At 39.6% G+C, this 17314-nt stretch overlaps 1 protein-coding gene across 5 annotated transcripts in view; it reads right to left on the bottom strand.

Annotated features, from left to right (window-relative positions):
• CHD6 (chromodomain helicase DNA binding protein 6) overlaps positions 1–17314 on the bottom strand; it is a 223908-nt gene that overhangs the window by 185231 nt on the left and 21363 nt on the right. Inside the window, exon 1 of one of the 5 annotated variants that reach the window (XM_063720524.1) lies at positions 15234–16138. The exons of the other annotated variants lie outside the window; for them this stretch is intronic. The gene's annotated coding sequence lies outside the window, so the exon portion shown is untranslated. Of the gene's footprint in view, positions 1–15233; positions 16139–17314 lie in introns of those variants that run through there. 5 annotated transcript variants of the gene reach the window in all.

Below are 17314 nucleotides of genomic sequence, written 5' to 3' on the forward strand. Positions count from 1 at the left end.
TTATACAATCAAAGAAATAATCTTTAGTAAAATAAAAGAAAAAAAATCGGGTTTTTGTTTTGTTTTGCTTTTTAAAGTACATTTACAGCAATCTCTTCTCCATTTCCACTATTCCCAACTTAGGTCAGGCTATTATCACCTTATACTTGGTATCAGTGTAGTTAAAACATTAACTGACTATATCATAGATTCATAGGTCAAGTGCATCACCAATTTCCTTTCAAAACTTAAGAAAACAGCAGTCTACTGCATGTATAGAAGAGGGCACTGTTCAAATGCTATAAACTACTATTTTGATAAAGGGGTTCAGCAGGCAATACAGGCACCAAAGCTATGCAAAGAGTGTTTATGTTTTGCTCTGTAACTGTCCTTTGTATCCTTTCTTGTTGGGTAAAGAAAATAGTGAATCCAAAATATTGTACCTTAACAATATTTTCCCAACAGCTGTCTGCCAAATATGTCTTACCAAGTTAAACTCACCTTTCTGTGACTCCCTTGTCTGCTTTACACATCTCTTGACTGGCTCACCCCTGTAATCCTAGCACTTAGGGAGGCTGAGGATGGCTTGAGCCCAGAAGATCAAGACCACACTGGGCAACATAAGGACACCCCATCTCTAAAAAAAAATAAAAAATTAGGCGGGTATGGTGGTGCATGCCTGTGGTCCCAGCTACTTGGAAGGCTGAGGCAGGAGGATTACCTAAGCCTGGGAGGTCAAGGTTGCAATGAGACGTGATTATGCCTGGGTGACACAGTGAAATCCAGTCTCAGAAAAAAAAAGGAAAAGACAACAAAAAATATATCTATTGATCATGTTTTGGCCAATAATGGTGGTAAAAAGGAGACACTATAAAAACGACAATAAATGATGCCTTACCTTTAGGTAAGAATGAATATAGTTTTAACATACAATTCAAAATAAGCTATAAGATGAAGTACATTTGGTTGTAGTGAAAGCTAATCTGGGAAATTTATTTCTCTATTGATCTTATTCCCCTAGGAATAGGGAAGATTGTTCCTAAGGTAAGACAGAAGAGACAACATTATTGCTAGCAAAGCTGAAATTAATTAGCTCTGCTCCCTTTGTGCTGTTAATATTCCAAGCAAAGGTGGTTACTTCCTTAATTAATACAGAATTAGTAGTTATATTTATCCACACTGATAGATGGCTTTCCACTATTAAAGTCCTTCTACTCAAAGAAGTTACCTTCTACGAACTTAAAATTGGGTTTGTCTAATATTCACTGTTAATAATTAAGGTAGAATGCAGCAGCTAACAATTTACTGCATTTTGTCTTAATCATCATAATCATCCCATGAGATAGGTACAGTACTATCATTGCTCCCATTGTATAGATGAGGACATTGAAGCACAAGAAGGTCAAGTAACTTGCCAAAGATAACAGATCTAATAAGTAGCTAAGCTAGGATCCAAATCCAGGCAGTCTGGTTGCAGAGTCCACATTCTTAGCTGCACATGATAGGCTTGCCATAATGAAATAATATCACCATTATCAGCTGACCACGGTGGCTCACACCTGTAATACCAGCACTTTGGGAGGCCGAGGTAGGCGGTTCACAAGGTCAAGAGATCTAGACCATCCTGGCCAACATGGTGAAACCCCGTCTCCACTAAAAATACAAAAATTAGCTAGGTGTGGTGGTGTGTGCCTGTAGTCCCAGCTACTCAGGAGGCTGAGGCAGGAGAATTGCTTGAACTCTGGGAGGCAGAGGTTGCAGTGAGCCGAGATCATGCCACTGTACTTCAGCCTGATGACAGAGCAAGACTCCATCTCAAAAAAAAAAAAAAGAAAAAGAAAATCACCATTATCACCACTTGAAGTTTTTAAGGGGCAAACTGAAAAAGTAAATCTATTAGTACCTTCTTCTAAAATCCACTAGTCTCATTAAATCCTGTGAAGAAATATTTAATGAGCATCTGCTGTATAGCCAGCATTGTGCTAGTAGTAAAGGGAATACTGGAGAAGCAGAAGACAGCTATTCCCTCAAAACCTTACTGTCAAGGTAGGGACACAAAACATACATGGATAACTAGGAGAGAAAATGTATGTCTTCTCTGTATAAAAGCAACTTCCTCACAAATTCATCCATGGCCAGCCCTCACTTCTTACTCCAGTGCATTTTTTAAGATACATCACAGTTGACTATGGAAACACAGAGACAATCTTCCCAAAAACTGTTGGTGGGAGGGGCAGTGTGGGTTTCTAAGGAATAAAAATCATTAATCTCAACTCAATTCAATTACTTAAAAAAAAACCTACACCTAAAATGTAGTTAAAGAATCCACATATCCAAATACTAACAAAACACTACCTGCTTTTAAGAATCAGTCTCATGAGAAAGACAAATCTGCTAACAAATGTCATTTGATGCAAGAGCTGATATAACTAAGGAAGAGTTTCAGACACGGTGAGTAGAAATAAAGAAGTAGGCAACTCCAAGGGGAAATTCTTGATAAGATGAATCTTTGGGGTATTATAAAAGGAAACAATATGGAAATGCGAAACTTTATAATAACTGAAAATAGTAAAGTTATACTCCAAATCCTGTAACAGGTGCTGAATATTCTATATGCACAAATATGACTCCCTGCCAAACCCCAATACCAATGTAACAGTAGTAGTCTCAACATCAATATTTAACGTCTATCTCAGTCTCTATTGTTCTACAGTAATGTCCACCAGTTCATCAAAAACTATAAGGCATATGAAAAAGCAAAAGCGGGGAAGAACCCATATCAAAAGACAAACCAAACAAGAGAGCCAGACTAAGAAAGATGACCAAGATGTTGTTAACTATTGGAGAGGAAATTTAAAATAACAACAATTGATACGTTAAAAAATTTAGTAGACAATATGTATGAACAGATGGCAAACTTCAACAGAAAGATGAAATATGTGACAAAGAATCAAATGGAATGGTATAATTTTTTTTAAGTCATCAGAGATTTAAAAGTTCCTTTGATGGGCTCATAAGAACACTCTACACAGTCAAGGAAGCAATCGATGAACTTGAAGATAGGTCACTAGAAATCACCCAAACTGCAACAAAAACGGGGAAAAAGAAGTGGAGGAAAACACAGAAAGAAGGGTGGAGAGCTGTGGGATATGATCAATGGCATCATATACATGTAACTGGAGTCCCAGATGGCAGAAGGGGATAGAGAGGGGAATGAGGCAGAAACAGTATTCGGCAGGGGGGAGAAAAAGGCTAAGAATTCTCCAAAAATAAAGTCATCAAACCACAGCTCCAAGAAGCTCAGAGAACCCTACAGAATAAATATAAACAAGCACACAAATAAATATAATACAATAAAGAACACACATCGAGACACTTCTCACAGTTAAATAGCTAAAAATCAAAGTTAAACAAAATCTTAAATGCAGCCAGAGGGGGGAAAAAGACATTACCTTGGAAGAAGAAAATTAAAATAAAAAATTCACCGGACTACTCATCAGAATTTTTGCAACCCAGAGGACAATGGAGTAATTCTTTAAAGTAATGAAGGAAAAAAAAAAACACACCTCACAACCCAGAAATATCTCCCGAAAATGAAAGCAAAACAATGAGTTTTCAGATCATTAAAAGTTAAGATAATTCAGTGTCAGCATACTTGCACTACAAGAAATGGTAAAGGAAGTTCTTTAAGTAGAAGGTATATGACACTGAACAAAAATGAGGACCTACATGAAGAAGTGGATACCTCCAGAAACGGCAAAAACAGACGTCAATGCGAGATCTTTTTTTCACATTTTTAATCATTCTGAAAGATAACTGCCTAAAGCAAAAACAGTAGCAGTGTACTGTAGAGATTATAAAAAATATAAAAGTAAAATGTATGACAATATCATATAGGATGAAGAGGAAAAACTGGAAATATACTGTATTGATAGGACCTCATACTATATGAGAAGTAGTATAATATGGGAAGGTAGGTTGCGATGTATCTTGTAAATCCAAGAACAATCACTAAATTTTTATAAAAAGGTATAACTAATACATCAATAATAGAGATAAAATTGAATTTTAAAAAACCCTCAATCTAAAAGCAGGAATAAAGAGGAAAGAGGGAACAGGTCAGAGACAAACAGAACTTAACTGGCAAGATAACAGACTTCAATTCAACCATATTAATAATTATGTTAAATGTAAACAGTCTATACATACCAGTCAAAAGGCTGAGATTATCACAACACCCAGTTATATGTTTCTATGAGAAATCCATTTTAAAGACATAGATAGGTTACAAGTAAAATGATGGAAAAAGATACACCATGCACATACTAATCAAAAGAAAGCTAGAGAGGTTACATAAATTTACACAAAGTAGATTTGAAATAAATATTGAAGGCAATAAAGAGAGACATCCCATAATGATAAGTGAGTTAATTCATCAAGAAGATATAACGATCCTTAACACGTATGCACCTGACATCAGAGCTTAACAGCATACGATGTAAGAATTCACAGAACTGTAAGGAGAAATATACATATCCATAATTAACAGTGGACTTAACACTCCACTTCTGGTAATCCATAGTGTGTAGAAAAAAGTTTCTATCTAGAAGATACCAATAACACTACAACCAACTTTACCTAATTAACATTTACAGAACATCTCACCCTACAAGAGCAGAATATACATTCTTTTCATGTGAACATGGGACGTTCACCAATACAGCCTATATTCTTGGCCATAAAACAAACCTCAACAAATTTGAAAGAATTAAAATTATATTATCCAACTACAAAAAAATTAAATTTGAAATTAACAGAAAGTTATCAGGAAAATCCATAAATAAAAATAAAACACATTTCTAGACAATACATGGATCAAAAAGGAAGTAACAAGGGAAACTAGAAAATACTTTGAATTGAATCAAAATCAAAACAACATATGAAAATTTATAGAATGCAACTTAAACAATGCTTAGACAAAAGTTTATAGCATTAAAGCTTATATTAGGGAAGAAGAAAGACCTCAAATCAATTAAACTTCCACCTAAGAAACTAAAAATGGAGACCAAATTAAACCCAAAGGAAGCAGAAGAAATCATAATGAACAAAAATCAATGAAATTAAGAACAGAAAAACAGTGGTGAAAAGGAAAGAAACCAAAGCGAGTTTTTTACAAATCTCTAAGTAGAATGATCAAGTAAAAAAAGGGAAAAGACAAAATTTACCAGTATTAGGACTCAAAGAGGAGACATCATGAGGTATACATTAAAGGATAATAATGGAATATTATTAGCAAATTCCTGTATATAAATTTGAACTTAGATAAGCTGAATAACTCCACAAAAGTGAAAGCTACCGAAGCTCACTCAAGAAGATATAGAGTAGCTGGGCGTGGTGGCTCACGCCTGTAATCCCAGCACTTTGGGAGGCCGAGGCGGGCAGATCACCTGAGGTTGGGAGTTCAAGACCAGCCTGACCAACATGGAGAAACCCTGTCTTTACTAAAAATACAAAATTAGCCAGGCGTGGGGAGCATTCCTGTAATCCCAGCTACTCGGGAGGCTGAGGCAGGAGAATCGCTTGAACCTGGTTGCAGTGAGCCAAGAGGTTGCAGTGAGCCAAGATCGTGCAATTGCACTCCAGCCTTGGCAACAAGAGTGAAACTCTGTCTCAAAAAAAAACAAACAAACAAACAAACAAACACAGAATTTGAAAAGTCCTTTATCTATGAAAGATGGTAAATTTACAGTTAAACGCCTTCCAACAAAGAGAACTCCAGGCGCAGATGACTTCACTGGTGAATTTTACCGTATTTAAGGAAGAAATAATATCAATTTTACATAACCTCTTCCAGAAAATAGAAAAGGAGGGGACACTTCCCACCTCATTTCATGAGGCCAGCATTACCTTGACATCAAACGCAGCAAATACAAGAAACCATCAACCAAAGACAAAGATCAAAACAAGTGACATTAAACTCCTTAACAAAGTACTAGCAAATTAAATCCTGAAATATATAAAAAAGATAATGAGAGACAGGACTAGCTGGATTTCCTAGGCCGACTAAGAATTCCTAAGCTTAGCTGGGAAGGGGACTGCACCCACCTTTAAACACGGGGCTTGTAACTCAGCTCACACCTGACTAATCAGGTAGTAAAGAGCGCTCACTAAAATACAAATTAGGCTAAAAGCAGGAGGTAAAGAAATAGTCAAATCATATATCACCTGAGAGCAGAGCAAAGGGGGAGGGACAATGACTGGGATATAAACCCAGGCATTTGAGCAGGTAGTGGCAACCCCCTTTGGGTCCTCTCCCATTGTATGGGAGCTCTGTTTTCACTCTTATTAAATCTTGCAACTGCATACTCTTCTGGTTCGTGTTTGTTCCGGCTCAAGCTGAGCTTTTGCTCCCCGTCAACTACTGCTGAATGCCGTCACAAGACCTGCCGTTGACTTCCACCCCTCTGGATCCGGCAGGGTGTCCACTGCGCTTCTGATCCAGCAAGGTGCCCATTGCCACTCCTGATCGGGCTAGAGGCTCACCATTGTTCCTGTGCAGCTAAGTGCCTGGATTCGTCCTAATCGAGCTGAATGCTAGTCTCTGGGTTCCACGGTTCTCTTCTGTGACCCATGGCTTCTAATAGAGCTATAGCACTCACTGCATGGGCCAAGGTTCCATTCCTTAGAATCCATGAGGCCAAGAACCCCAGGTCAGAGAACAAAAGGCTTGCTGCCATCTTGGGAGCGGCCCACTACTGTCTTGGGAGCTCTAAGAACAAAGACCTGCTGGTAACAATAATACATCAAGATCAAGTGAGATTTATCCTAGGAATGCAAGAGTGAGTCAATCCTCAAAAACATCAATCAATATAATTCACTGTATCAACAGACCAAAGGAAAAACCCCATGGTCATCGTGATACACAAAAAGCATGTAACAAAATTCAAAATCAATTTATGATAAAAACTCTCAACAAATTTGGAACAAAAGGTAACTTCCTCGACTTGATAAAAGGCATTGACGAAAAACATATAGTTAATGTGAATGAATTATTTTCCCTTAAATTCAGGAACAAAACAAAGACATCTAATCTCATCACACTGACTCAATATCATGTGAGGAGGAGGGATCCTAGCCAGTGCAATAAGACAAGAAAAAGAAACAGAAGCCATAAAGAGTAAACAGGAAGAAATAAAATGGTTATTTGCACTTGACATAACTAATCATAACATAGAAAATTCCAAAGAATCTATAAAAAGAGCTTCTAGAACTATAATTTAATAAGGTCATAGGCTATAAGACTGACATATAAAAATCAATTACATTTCAACATACTGTCAAGAAACAATTGCAAATTAACATTTTTTAAAGTACCATTTAAAATAGTATCCAAAAAACATACTTAGAAAAATACTTAGAGACAACTCTAATTAAGCATAGCCTTGTAATTGTTATAAACTAACCTTAAATTGGCCAATCTCTTCTGTTACAGAAATACTATGGGATAGCCTAAGTAGCCTACACCTTCCAAATGAGCTGACTTATTTTCTTCTTCTCTTTGGAGTTGATAAGAAAATAAGTCAGCTTACTCAGGATTTTGGAATAATTAGCAAGCCTTTCAGATGAATCAGCTTTCCTTTCAGTAGAGGGTCTCTTCTCTCATGCTTTTCATTGACAAAGGTTCATCCTAAGAGTTCACACCATAAGGTTAGTATCTTGGAACTAGGAAACAAAAAAGTGCTACGCAGCCTCAGAAAATTAAAAGCTTGCAAAAGCAAAGTTCTCTCTGGTAAGTGGGGAACTGATCAGACTGAAAACTGACAAGCTTTAATACTCATTCCCCAAAATAAGTCATAATGATACTAACGTGTACAAAGGATAGCCTCCTATTAATAATGCAGTGACACACCTAACTGACAAGAGGGGAACTCCCTAACCCAAGAGCAGTCAATGCCTGAACAGGCCAGCAACTGATGACATTTCTGTGGTGAAAAAAAAACAAAAAAACCCTTTCAAAATAGACTCTCTCAAATTTGAAATGGAATGTACCAAAAGAATAAAGCATTAAGCAATAGGAGTAAATGCTGAGAAGTCATGAAATTCAGAGAGCCTGGAGAAGCCATGAGGGAGGGACCTTGGGCATGGAAAAAGTAAGAGGGAGCATAATGTATAAGCAAGCAGAAGCTATAAAGTAGAGGCAGGTAGCAGCAGGTAGGAGGAGGAAGCCGGTAGGTGGGAAAAGAAGGGTGAGGCTGACCCACAGGGAGTGGTGTAAATGGCAAAATCCTGTAGAGACTATCCAAGAAAACCTGCTTACGAAAGCCCCTGGAGTTGTCCTGGATCCAGCAGGATAAATGTGTTAGTCATCATCTATTGCCACAATAATGCTGAACAACAGACCACAAAATCTCAGTGTCATACAACAGTAATAATTTTATTTTCACTCAAGCATCTGAGCAGCGCTGGCACTGCTTTAAGCTCAGGTTGGCTTGGGTGGCTCTGCTGTATGGTCTCACAATGAGAAACAGGCTGAAGAGGCTGTGGCGATTCAGGGTTTTTCTTCTCATAGTCATGACAGAGGCACTAGAGGATAAGCCCATCAGCCCAAGCATACTACTAACCTCTGCTTTTGTCTTGTCCACTAACATCCCACTAGGCCAAAGTAAGTCATATACCCATGCCCAAAATGAAGAGGCAGGTACAAAAACCCATCTCCCATGAGGTTATGGCAAGGTAAAGACATAGAAAACTACTACAGCAGAGTGAAGAATTGAGACCAATGATTCAGTCTCCTACACCACTCCACACCACTTCTCTAAGCTAGTTAGGCCTAAATCTTTGTACCCTGCAAACTAAAAGAGTCTAACTAAACACGGAGAGCAAGAAAATTTTCTAGGACCAAAGACATGCTACTCTAGCTCCCACTCTCTAATGCAATGTCATCTAAGGACCCTGATCTCCCCTTTCTCCCCTTACAGGATACGGTCTAAAATTATTTTGTTGAAATATTTCTAATCAAAAGGTAATTGGGGGGACTCTAAAGAAAGCCAGGAGAAGAGACACAACAAAAAAAGAGAATTTTAGACCAATATCCCTGATGAACATCAATGCAAAAATCCTCAATAGAATACTGGCAAACCGAATCCAGCAGCACACCAAAAAGCTTATCCACCATGATCAAGTGGGCTTCATTCCTGGGATGCAAGGCTGGTTCAACATATGCAAATCAATAAACGTAATCCAGCATATAAACAGAACTCAAGACAAAAACCACATGATTATCTCAATAGATGCAGAAAAAGCCTTTGACAAAATTCAACAACCCTTCATGCTAAAAACTCTCAATAAATTAGGTATCGATGGGATATATCTCAAAATACTAAGAGCTATTTATGACAAACCCACAGCCAATATCATACTGAATGGGCAAAAACTGGAAGCATTCCCTTTGAAAACGGGCACAAGACAGGGATGCCCTCTCTCACCACTCCTATTCAACATAGTGTTGGAAGTTCTGGCCAGGGCAATCAGGCAAGGAGAAAGAAATAAAGGGTATTCAATTAGGAAAACAGGAAGTCAAATTGTCCCTGTTTGCAGATGACATGATTGTATATTTAGAAAACCCCATCATCTCAGTCCAAAATCTTAAGCTGATAAGCAACTTCAGCAAATTTTCAGGATACAAAATCAATGTGCAAAAATCACAAGCATTCTTATACACCAATAACAGACAAACAGAGAGCCAAATTATGAGTGAACTCCCATTTACAACTGCTTCAAAGAGAATAAAATACCTAGGAATCCAATTTACAAGGAATGTGAAGTACCTCTTCAAGGAGAACTACAAACCACTGCTCAACAAAATAAAACAGGACACAAACAAATGGAAGAACATTCCATGCTCATGGACAGAAAAAATCAATATCGTAAAAATGGCCATACTGCCCAAGGTAATTTATAGATGCAATGCCATCCCCATCAAGCTACCAATGACTTTCTTCACAGAATTGGAAAAAACTACTTTAAAGTTCATATGGAACCAAAAAAGAGCCTGCACTGCCAAGTCAATCCTAAGTCAAAAGAACAAAGCTGGAGGCATCACGTTACCTGACTTCAAACTATACTACAAAGCTACAGTAACCAAAACAGCATGGTACTGGTACCAAAACAGAGATATAGACCAATGGAACAGCACAGAGCCCTCAGAAATAATACCACACATCTACAACTATCTGATCTTTGACAAACCTGAGAAAAACAAGCAATGGGAAAAGGATTCCCTATTTAATAAATGGTGCTGGGAAAACTGGCTAGCCATATGTAGAAAGCTGAAACTGGATCCCTTCTTTACACCTTATACAAAAATTAATTCAATATGGATTAAAGATTTAAATTTTAGACCTAAAACCATAAAAACCCTAGAAAAAAACCTAGGCAATACCATGCAGGACATAGGCATGGGCAAGGACTTCATGTCTAAAACACCAAAAGCAATGGCAACAAAAGCCAAAATTGACAAATGGGAAGTAATTAAACTAAAGAGCTTCTGCACAGCAAAAGAAACCACCATCAGAGTGAACAGGCAACCTACAGAATGGGAGAAAATTCGCCCTGACAAAGGGCTAATATCCAGAATCTACAAAGAACTCAAACAAATTTACAAGAAAAAAACACCACCATCAACAAGTAGGCAAAGGATATGAACAGACGCTTCTCAAAAGAAGACATTTATGCAGCCAAAAGACACATGAAAAAATGCTCATCATCACTGGCCATCAGAGAAATGCAAATCAAAACCACAATGAGATACCATCTCACACCAGTTAGAATGGCAATCATTAAAAAGTCAGGAAACAACAGGTGCTGGAGAGGATGTGGAGAAATAGGAACACTTTTACACTGCTGGTGGGAGTGTAAACTAGTTCAACCATTGTGGAAGACAGTGTGGCGATTCCTCAGGCATCTAGAACTAGAAATACCATTTGACCCAGCCATCCCATTACTGGGTATATACCCAAAGGACTATAAATCATGCTGCTATCAAGACACATGCACACGTATGTTTACTGCGGCACTATTCACAACAGCAAAGACTTGGAACCAACCGAAATGTCCATCAATGACAGAGTGGATTAAGAAAATGTGGCACATATACGCCAGGGAATACTATGCAGCCATAAAAAATGATGAGTTCATGTCCTTTGTAGGGACATAGATGAAGCTGGAAACCATCATTCTCAGCAAACTATCGCAGGGACAAAAAACCAAACGCCGCATGTTCTCACTCATAGGTGGGAATTGAACAATGAGAACACTTGGACACAGGAAGGGGAACACCACACACTGGGGCCTGTTGTGGGGTGGGGGGAGCGGGGAGGGATAGCATTAGGAGATATACCTAATGTAAATGACGAGTTAATGGGTACAGCACACCAACCTGGCACATGTATACATATGTAACAAAGCTGCACATTGTGCACATGTACCCTCGAACTTAAAAGTATAATTTTATATATATATATATATATATATATATGAAAGCCAGGAGATTGGGAGGCCAAGGTGGGCAGATCACTTGAGGTCGAGAGTTCAAGACCAGCCTGGCCAACATGAAGAAACTCCGTCTCTACTAAAAAATAAAAAAAATTAGCTGGGCGTGGTAGCTTGTGCCTATAATCCCAGCTACTTTGGAGGCTGAGGCAGGAGAATCACTTGAACCCAGGAGGCAGAGGTTGTGGTAAGCCAAGATTGCACCATTGCACTCCAGCCTGGGCAACAAGAATGAAACTCCATCTCAAAAAAAAAGAAAGCCAGTAGACATGTCTAGAAAATACGGCAGCAACCATTCAAGGATTTTCACAGATGGAAGGTGCTGATAAAACATACAGACCACTCTACCAAGGTATAAAGAATTTCAAGGCCAGGCACAGTGGCTCACAACTGTAATCCCAGCACTTTGGGAGGCCAAGGCAGGCAGATCACAAGATCAGGAGATCAAGACCATCCTGACTAACACGGTGAAACCCCGTCTCTACTAAAAATACAAAAAATTAGCCAGGTGTGGTGGCGGGCGCCTGTAGTCCCTGCTACTCGGGAGGCTGAGGCAGGAGAATGGCATGAACCCAGGAGGCAGAGCTTGCGGTGAGCCGAGATCGTGCCACTGCACTCCAGTCTGGGCAACAGAGTGAGACTCCGACTCAAAAAAAAAAAAGAATTTCAAATCAGACTCCCGAGAATCCAAGGGTCACAGGTTCCCAATATCCAAAGCTTTTGAGTACTATCAGCATTTTCATGGTTTAAAAAAAAAAAAAAAATACTTTTCTAAGTGGTATTCTCTACCTAATTTCTTTTTTTTAAAAAAAAAAGGACATGAACCACACACACAAGAAAAGTGGGTAAAGTCAAATCTAAGTGTAGAGTAGAATGAAATGGTAGAAAACAAAATAGAAAAACTTGGAAAGTTAACACATTTAATTTGCTGGAGTAATAGGTAATGTTTACTGTCTTAAACAGAGAGTCTTTTGAGAAAGATAGTTTTCCTCAAAAGTAAGTAAAATCTGGATATACTTTTGAACTATGATCCATTTCAAACAATTAATTTACTCCTTTTAAAAAGTATTAACAATGACACAATAGTCGTACTTCATTCAAAGACAACGAGTACACATATTCATACAAATAGAAACTGGAGCTACAATGCACACTACCTTTACTGCTGTTCAAAGATTTAAAAATGCCTGCTTCTGACCTAGACTATCCTGGCAAAATCTAATTAGTGGTCAAGAAGTCCATGACTAAGGGAAGGAACAAAAAGGCAATGGAACAGCACTGGTATTAGCAGGGATGCAACATGAGAACACCTGGGGATGCCATGACTTCCCAAGATTCCCTGCTTTACATTAGGCTGGGTCTAACACCAATGGGTGTTGAGCTAACATACCTTAGTAAACTCTGTGACACACACCATTATAATAAATACTATTACACTGAAAATCAAAGATTTCCAGTTCTCAGGTATCTAAAACATGCCCCTCCAAAATTCAATTTAAGACACAATTTAAAAAGTGACTATGTAAAAGCACTTCCTTAAAAGACTTTCTTAAACAAGAAAGAAAAAGACCTATCCCTCCACCCTCTTTGTGACAATCACAACAGAAAAACCAAAATACAATCCTTCTACAGAAAACAATTTCTTGCCTCCAAGGAGAAGATTCAGGCATTTTAAAACAGTTCTTTGCTATCCAAATGTTTTGATAAAGAGAATGCCAAGGCTGTTTCACTCAGCCCAATCAAAAAGGGAGGGGGGGTGGTTTAAATAGTAAAAGACGGATATGGTTTGTTCATCACTAGAATAAATTTAGAGTTATAAAAGTTATGAAATTATCTCCCTTGTGATGCTCACATGGCCTTTACAGTTTGGTTTCTTTACTTCTTAGTCTCTATTTTCAGCATTAATTTATGAGAACACACAAGGAGTTAGGCTGTACTACCCAAAGGGTTGCTGTATGCACAGACCCAAGCCACTAAGAACTCAAGAGATGGCACTTTAAAAGCGAGCCCAGCACCCACAGGGGTCCCACATGACTTCGGCCTACAACACTGCTACCTGCTGATATTGCAGCTCTTCTAGCCTGTTTTTCTCTGGTGACAACTCCCGAAAAACCCAACTCTTACTATAATAAGTTTTGAAACATGGGTGTCATAAGCTGCAGTGTCTGACCACCAGATTCATATGCTGAAGCCCTAAACTCTATTTCCTCAGCATGCGACTGTATTTGGAGATAGGGTCTTTAAAGAGGTAAGTTAAAAGGAGGCCATTATGGTGAGTTCTAATCCAATATGACTGGTATCCTTACAAAAAGATGAGATGTGGACATAGATAAGCACACAGAAAAGACCATGTGAGGATATGGCAAGAGGCAGCTATCTAGAAGCCAAGAGAAGAAAGAAGAAACCGAACCTGCTGACATCTTGATCTTGGACTTCCAGGCACCAGAATTGTGAGAACGTAATTTCTATTCTTTAAGCCACCCAGTCCGTAGTATTTTGTTATGGCCCTAACGAACTAAGGCAATGGAGAACAAATTTTGCTAAAAAAAAAAAAAAAAAATCCCATGATCAAGAAGAGATGCTACTTCTAAATCTACCCTTACAGGATTTTTGATGGCTTAATGGAACACCTCAATTCATCTCAATTATTGAAAAAAACACCACATTCATAATAAGCATCCCTATAGTTTTTAACTAACCTCATAGAGGTCTTCCACAATATCAACAGTAAAGCACTGTTGGAACCTTTTTACCTAGCTGCAGCAATCACCAAAACTCACTTCCACTCTTTGCCTTCTCCACTATGGTATTTTCAGGACCATATGCTTAAGTGGTCACATCCCATGGCTCCAGCCTAAGATGGAAGTCAAACTTATATGACAATGTTTTCCTCAAAATTTCTTCCCAAAGTGATGTTTTTGGCATTCTTACACCAATCTAAAATCAAAGTACTGGTATTGCAGGTCTCTGAAGACATTGTGCTCCACTTCACACCTCCATATCTGTGCATGAGCTATCGCGCCCTTTGACTATCTGGAAAACTCCTAATAATCTTTTAAGAATCAGAAGAAACTCACCACCTCTATAAAGTCTTTTGAAAACCATTTTCACCACCTAAAAGTTGACCTACCACCCATTGTGATTATTTGTGCCAGAAACAATAAGTTCCTCTTCAAAGCTTGCTTGGTCTTTCTTGCTCTGTACACAGCCCTTCCTGCTTAATCTGTAATGAACACTTGTTTCTCTGCTTAATCTATAACTAGCAAATCTCTTACTCTGTAAACAACCCTTTCCAACTAGTTGGTAATGGACAGCCTCTCCCTTTTCGTCTAATTGACCTTATTCAATTTCAAACACTAGCCAATCGCGTCAGCTTAGACTGTGTGGTCCAACTCCAGCCAATGGGGGAAAGGACACAGGAACTGTGTTAGGGATAAAAACCCCTGCCCTACCCCGCTCAGTGTGCTCTTGTGATCGGACAGGTGGAGGTAGCGCCCTTCTGCAGAAGTAAATGTGTCTTGCTGAGAAACTTTCTGTCTAAGTGCTCGTTTTTCTTTGTGGCACTGAGCACTTGTCTCTAACAATGTGAGGGATCGTCCAGGATCCCACTCTCCTCTGGGGAAGGGTCTCTGATCAACTCTTGTGAGGAGATGCGTCCCGCTGCCTTGTTGCAGTGGCCTCAGGGGTGAGGGATCGAGACCCACCTGGTGTGATGAATAAACCCAGACTCTCAGCAACGCAGGAGGAAAGGGCCTACTGATACCGTAGCGACCCAGTAACTGTGCACAGACCAAGGTAAGAAAATCCACGGGGCAGTGAAGTACTTCCTTGGTGGTGAGGACACCCTGGAAATTGAAAGTGTGTGAATGAGAGGCACAATTAAGTGTGAAGCAAGTGTGGAGTCCAGATTTGCAGTTCCGTGGTCACCTCATACAGCTTAAGGCGGGGCACGGCTTTCCTGTCGGGGGTTTATACCAACCCACCAATGCTAAGAGGGACCTAAATTCCAATGAGGGAAGCGTCCAAAGAAGGATGAAGGGACAGCAAAGGAGTGCAAGAAACCTCCAGTGGGGTGGTTGAGCCTCCAGGGGAAGGGTGCAAGGAATCTCTAGTAAGCGAGGTTTAGCCCCACACATGCAGGAAACTCAGGGAAACGCCTAAAACTTCCGGGACGGGAAATAACCCAAGCAGGACAGGAAATATAAAGGACAAGACAGACAATAAAATTCCCTCTAATAGCCCTCCAGGTCTCATGTTAAAATATTTTAAGGATAATGAAAGGACCAAACATAAGAAAAAGCAATAAATGATAAAATATTGTTGTTTTATTTGGACCAAAGAACCCATCCTCGAACCCTCAGTTTGCTTTTTCTTTGGCCAAAATTTGGGTCAAATGAGGACTGGATTTGTCAACTTTCAATAGAATATGTCAATGACAAAAGTCCTGTCTCCCAGGAGGAAACAGACTATGCCCTGTGCTGGTGGCAGGGGCCTGTCCTCCTCTACCCCCTAAAAGCTACAGGAAATAAGCCAAAAGCTACCTCCCCTGAACATAGAATCCCTACCCCCAAGCAGTCTAACACCACAGGGGACCCTTTAGACAACTTTCCCCCACGCACTGCTCTGCCCCAAGCTGAACACTCAGTCCCTCCCTCATATAACCCTGCCCTGCGGGCCCCATCACCCCACATTCCTACGGAGCAGTTGCCCAAACATGCCCCTCCCTCGGAGAAGCTCCAACGAAATAGAACAATGCCAGAACGATGCCACAGGGGCACTCACAACTTCCTTTTCCCCTCCTCCTCAAAGGAGTCTGCCCCAACCCCTTTTCCCTTAAGTACCACGTGGAGGAACGGGAATTGGCTTTGTAAATGCCCCCCTTAACTAGTTCAGAGGTCAGAAACCTGAAGAGGGAACTTAAACCACTATTAGATGATCCTTTTGGGGTCACGGATCAAACTGACCAATTTTTAGGACCACAAGTATACACTTGGGCTGAGCTAATGTCCATCTTAAGTATTCTCTTTTCGAGGGAGGAAAGAACCATGATCCGCAGGGCTGCTATGATAGTCTGGGAGCACGAACATCCTCCCGGTCAAAATATCTCTGCAGCAGAACAAAAGTTTCTGGCCCAAGACCCGCAATGGGATAATAACAAGGCAGCCCACCAAGAAAACATGAAAGACCTTAGGGAAGTGATAGTTAAAGGGATTCAGGCACCCAAAGTATTTCCCGAGCATTTAATAAGCAGCAGGGAAAAGATGAAGGGTCCAAGGAGTTTTTAAACAGACTCAAGGAACAGATGAGAAAATATGCAGGCTTAGACATAGAGGATCCCCTTGGGCAGGGGATGTGAAAGCTCCATTTTGTTACTAATAGTTGGCCAGATATCACAAAGAAATTACAAAAAATAGAGAACTGGAGATGGAAAGATCGGCCTATGGAGGAACCTTTGAGGGAGGCCCAAAAAGTTTATGTAAGAAGGGATAAAGAAAAGCAAAAGCAAAAGGCAAAAAATCATGCTGTCCGCTCTACAACAAAGTACCCAAGGGTCCAAAACCTGTAAAGAACTTAAGCCCCCGCTCACTAGGCCATATAAAGGGTATGAAAAAGCAAAGCAAAGAAACTTAAAAACAGGGAGAGCGAGGGCAAAACAAATGTTTCAAATGTGGAAGAATAGGTCACTTCAAAAGAGAATGTCCCAAATGGGAAAAGGAAAAAGAAGTCCTCCCACTTACAGCCTTCGAGGAAGAACAGGGAGGTCAGGGGTTCTGTTTCTTTTATC

This window comes from Pongo abelii, chromosome 21 (genome assembly GCF_028885655.2).
Source record: "Pongo abelii isolate AG06213 chromosome 21, NHGRI_mPonAbe1-v2.0_pri, whole genome shotgun sequence".
Lineage (NCBI taxonomy): Eukaryota > Metazoa > Chordata > Mammalia > Primates > Hominidae > Pongo > Pongo abelii.